Source organism: Nicotiana tabacum, chromosome 18 (assembly GCF_000715075.1).
Source record: "Nicotiana tabacum cultivar K326 chromosome 18, ASM71507v2, whole genome shotgun sequence".
Taxonomy (NCBI): domain Eukaryota; kingdom Viridiplantae; phylum Streptophyta; class Magnoliopsida; order Solanales; family Solanaceae; genus Nicotiana; species Nicotiana tabacum.
The window spans coordinates 100,317,111-100,323,110 of NC_134097.1; positions in this window are offsets into that span (position 1 = coordinate 100,317,111).

Consider the following 6,000-nt stretch of genomic DNA (forward strand, 5'->3'; position numbering starts at 1 on the left):
GTTCGCATGAGGCTCTCCGCGTTCGCGTATAAGGATTTGGGGTCCAGTGGAATTTGCTCTTCGCATTCACATCAGGTGTCTCGCGTTGGCGAAGGTCAAGGCGGAAGAGGCATCGCGTTCGCGACTGGCGTGTCGCGTTCGCGTAAGATAAAAGTTGGTCAACGTAAATTTGTGCTACGCGAACGCGAGAGGTTGACCGCGTTCACGTAGAAGGAAAATCAGACCTGGGCAAAAGGTTTATAAGTTATTTCATCCGCGATTGTGAGTCATTTTTCCTCCATAGTTGAGCATTTTGAGAGCTTTTTGAGGGTAATTAAAGAAGGATTCAAGGAGAATTGATTTGAGGTAAGATTGTTGAACCTAAAACGTGATTATATTGTGAAATCAACCTAGAAATCCTTGGAACTTAAGCTAAAAAGGGAAGAAGTAGGGCTTGGGATTTTGAACTTTTGAATTGGGATTTGAAGGACCATTTGAGGTCGGATTGGAGAACTTTTGATATGTATGAACTCGTGGGGTGATAAGGAATCTAATGATATGAAAATTTTTTAGTTTCGAGAAGTGGGCCCGGGGCTCGGGTTTTGCTAATTTCGGGATTTTTGATATTTTCGATTGTTTTCGCTTGGGTTTTGTTCCCCTAACATATTGTGACGTATTCGTTCTGATTTTGGATAGATTCGACGCGCGTGGAGGCCGATTCGAGGGGCAAAGGCGTCGCGAGCTAGAGTTGTAGCCGTTTCGAGGTGAGTAATGATTGTAAATAATGTCCTAAGGGTTTGAAACCCCGGATTGCACATTGTAGTGCTATATTGAGGTGAGACACGCACTTGATGGTGAGCGTGGGGTCGTTTACTATTGGGGATTGTGATTTGGTCCGTCCCGATTGATGTTTTTACCGCGTATTTGACTGAAACTTGTTTGTTATCATCATGATTTGGGTTGATTGCCATATTTGGGCTTCATGCCAATTATTTGAACCCTCCGGGGATTTTATCACTAATTCCTCACTGTTTTGACTTATTACTTGAACTCAGTCCTGTTGATATTTACTGTTTTACAAACTCAGCCGTTGTTACTCATATTGAAACTTAAATGATATTTCTAAATGATGTTTTGGGCTGAGAACTATTATTTTACTAATACCCGAGGGGCTTGTGATGATTTTTGGACTGAGTGAGGCTGAGGGCCATATGTGAGGATATGCTGAGTGATTTGAGGCCGAGGGCCTGAGACACTTTTATACGCCATGAGGTGGCTTGAGTGATGTGAGGCCGAGTGCCGAGTGATGTGAGGCCGAGTGCCGAGTGATGTGAGGCCGAGTGCCGAGAGATGATGCCACGAGGTGGCTTGATATAGCGCTTGGGTCGTAAGGGGCCCCTCCGGAGTCTTCACACCCACAGTGAGCGCGGGTACCCATCATGATCTGAGAGTGAGCCTGATGGGCTGATAGTGATGAGAGTGGGCCCGAGGAGCTGATACTGTTCTGAGTGATTGATACTGTGCCCGAATGACGGATTTCTACTTGTTAATTACCTGTTTTACTTGGTTTAAAGGGATTCCATTTGACTTCTTCGCTGATTTACTGCTTTAAGTGATTTTACTGCTTGATATAGAACTGTTTTGTGCCTTTACGTGTTTTCTCGCTTTCAACCATTATTTATGATTATTACTCACTGGGTCGGAGTACTCACATTACTCCATGTACCGTGTGTGCAGATTCAGGCATCACAGAGTCCGCTCCTGAGAGCTGATCCTCCCAGTCCAGGTAGTGTTTTCGGAGACTACGAGGTAGTTGTTGGCGTCCGTAGCCCCCGTGCCTCCCTTATCTTATTACTTTTATATTCTTCAAACAGTTGTACCAGATATTATATCTAGTAGACTCGTATCAGGATCCTTAGTTGCTCATGACTTGTGACACCCCGGTTTGGGTTGTGTCGGGATGGTTTCTACTGTTGTTATTGTTATTTCCGCAAATTATGGTTATTATATCATGTTTTAGAACAATTTATGGTATTTAAATATTTAAAAGAGGTGGTCTGTTTTGGTCTGGCTGGCCTTGTCTTCACGAGAGGCGCCGTCACGATCGTGTTCGGGGTTAGGGTCGTGATAATAACTAACCTCGGCAAGGTAATAGAAACAAAAATTAAAAATGATACTCGCTATCACATGTACAGTTCATAAATTTGCACAAGCATAAAACAAAAATATGATAAAATCATGAAATCACAGATAAAAACCACCTTGGTGCGCACATATTTTCTCAGCGTATTCAACTCAGTCGACAATCCAGCATATAAAGAAGATATGCAAATGAATCAGGTAGACAACCAAGGAAATTGCAAGTAAAGAAGAAATGCAATAATCAAATATCAACCCGTTGCGGTGCACCACCCAATCCAAATAGAAAACACATCACGGCTCTTAGGCCCACATCAGAATCTCGGTAATCGAACCAAACCAATAACCAGCTCTCCCAAAGCTCACATAAACCAGAAACTCGTCGATTTCTCATAATCTACGTGTACACCATCAAGATAGGAACATGAGAGGGTGACCCTAGGGGGATGGATCCATATTCACACGCAGCATGGCCAATTCAACGTGCTATTAGCTCGGCATGGTCAAAAGATCAATATCATAATCTGCCTAGCGTGGTCACATGATCAATATCATAATCCCCCTGGCGTGGTCAAAGGCTCGATATCACAAACCGCACGGCGTGGTCAGAGGCTCGATATCACAAACCGCACGGCATGGTCATATGCTAATAACACAATCCGCCCGGTGTGGTCACTTGCTTAACAACACAATCCGTCCGGCGTGGTCACATGCATAACAATACAATCCGCCCAGCATGGTCACAAGCATCCATTCCCAATCATAACACATAAGCAAATATACAAGAATACATATATATGATCAATGAATATTAGATCTAATACTCCTGGACTGGTATAAGTGTCATGCTAAGATGTATGCATGTACAAAGTGTGCTATCATAGCTCCAATTGGCAATTTTATTACAAAAATAGCAAATATCAAGTTCAATGAGGAGATTAGCCTCTATGTAACCTCAAAACATGGATCAAATAGCTCGAAACAGGGTTACAAATATGAGAAACATCACAGCTTAAAGCTTAACAATCAATTCAAGGCATGTCTAGCTTAAGCACTACCCGAGTATGGATAAATAGCCCCGGTGCTCGCATGGGCTCAACCCCCCACACATATGCAAACCCATAGCACGTAGTTATAAAAAATAACTCAGTCAACTAGTGCCTCAACCAACTTTAGGTAAGATACTTACCTCAAGCAAGCCAAATCAAATACCGAGCAAGCCAAACAATATTCTAGAAATGCCATCCCGTGCAAATCGACCTCCTAATGGCTCGAAACTAGCCAAAAGCAACTCCAAATATCAAATAATGCTAGAGGAAACAAACCCAAACGATAAAGGTCGAATCTTTAATTAAATACTCAAAGTCAACCCAGGACCGTACCTCGGAACCTGACAAAACTCGTAAATTGAGATGGACCATTCAATTACGAGCTCAACCATACTAATTTAACTCAAATCCAACTCCGAATCGATGTTCAAATCTCAAATATTCACTTTAGAAAAATTTAGATAAAAACACCACATTTATCATTTAAATTCACCAATCAAATGCCAAAATCGAAGATAGAATCATATAATATAATCAAATCCGAGTAGAAAATACTTAACCCAATCCATGTTGTAAATATTTCCTCCAAAATCACCCAAATTCGAGCTTTATAACTCAAAATATAATAAAATGCCCTAAACCTTCGATATAGAGTACTTTATAATCACTGAACAGTGTACCTTTCACGATCGCGAAGCACAAAAATCATAGCTCAAAATTACACCACGTGTTCATGACATACACCTAGAGAACACGATGCACTGATCAGCCAATACTATGTGATCGAAAGCTACCCAAACCCTCGCGAACACGAAGACTTAACCTCCAACTTCCAGTTCAACACTATAAGACTGCAATGCCACTTGCGGTAACACGATGCTCAAGCCCCCACAACCTACGCGAAAGCGATCATCCCGTCACAAACGAGATGCAGGAAACGCCCAACTCCAGGCTTAACCTACGTGATTGCGGCTTTATTTTCGCGATCGTGAAGAACAACTGAGACACCAGAACCAACAGAAAACCAGCAATGCCAAGATGGTCTAAAACCCGTTCGAAATTCACTCGTGCCCCTCGGGACCCCGTTCGAACATACCAATAAGTCCCAAAATATAATATACGAAACTACTCGAGGTCTCAAATTTCACATAACAATATCAAAACCACAAATCGCACCTCAAATAAAACTTAATGAACTTTTAACTTCCGAAATTCGTGCCGAACCATATCAAATCAGCTCAGAATGACCTCAAATTTTGCACACAAGTTTTAAATGACATAACGAACCTATTCCAACTCTCAAAACAACAATTTGAACATGATATCATCAAAGTCAACTCCCGGTCAAACTTATGAACATTCCAAACCTTCAAATTGCCAACTTTCGCTAAATAATGCCAAAACCTTCTAGAAATATCCAAATACATATTCGGACATACGCCTAGGTCAAAAATCACCATCTGGACCTAATAGAGCCATCAAAACTCTGATTCGAGATCAAGTATACAAAAGTCAATTTTGGTCAACTCTTCAAACTTAAAGCTTCCTATTTAAGAATCATTCTTCCAAATTAATTCCATACAACTCGAAGACCAAACTGACCATGAATGCAAGTTATAATACATCATATTAAGCTACTTTTTGAGAATTAAATGCAAATGCTCAAAATGACCGATCGGTCCATTACAGGAACAATAAAAACATTCAATCACAATGATACATTATACATTTTTCTTGAGGTATAACTGATAGTTAAACTCCAACCAAGACTTGAGAACTTCATCAGTATGCATCCCCAAAAATATTTGTCGGTTATTTTTCTTGCAGAACATATTCATTGTGAAATTGTAAATTTTACCCCTACTAGAATATCAAGATTTGTTCCAATGTGCCTATACATTTCTCGATGGATGTCTCATCAACTGCAGGAGATGTAGTTGTGCTTTTACTAGACATAAAATCTATGAGAGAGTGTATATCCTCTTTTGTTAATGTTGCAGCTGTTTTTTCTTACTCTTTCTTACTTGATTGTTAGTTCTAACACCATCAATTGTTTTTTGTCTTTTTAGTGATGGCTCTGGAAGCATAACATAATTTATATTTTGTAGATCATCACTTTCATCGCTCATTTCATCTTTAAGATGAGTAAAGTGTTCTTTCACACAACCATCAATAATATTTATTCCTTCTTCATCAAGATTTAGTCCAATGCCGAATGATTGTTCTTGATTTGCTGCACATGCTCTTTCTCATGTGGCAACAACATCAGCAAATAGTGCGTCGTAGCGAAATCGTATGAGCAAAGGAGATGTACCTTAATTTTTTGCTCCCACCAATCATCATCTGCTATAATTGTATTTTTTGTGGCATCTCATCCTAAACCCGTCTCTCCTCTCATCATGCTTAAAAAGAGTCCATTTGTCTTTCATGTAATCCCAATAATTTCTATTATTATTATACACTTTTCTCGTCTTCTTATAGAGCTCATAAATTATATTTTTCCACCCATCTTTAGATAAGTAAGTGTTTGGTCTATTTTCTTTTATAATCACTTGCTTACATAGCTCAATAAATGTAATGAGAGCCCCATCATCCCACTTAGCATTATTTTGTCCCAAACTATTTTCCGTCATGATTGAATGTAAATAATCTGAAGAAAGGAGAAATAATATCTAATTAAAGTAGAAGCAACTTCCTCATTACAAGAGTTTAGGTTATTTGCCTTAACCAGAGTTTTTGTAATAATCCTTAAGAAATAATCACATGAATGTACTCTTTTTTAATTTGTCTAAGTTGCCAAATCAAATCCAGTTTCTATTCAAAAAGAAATATT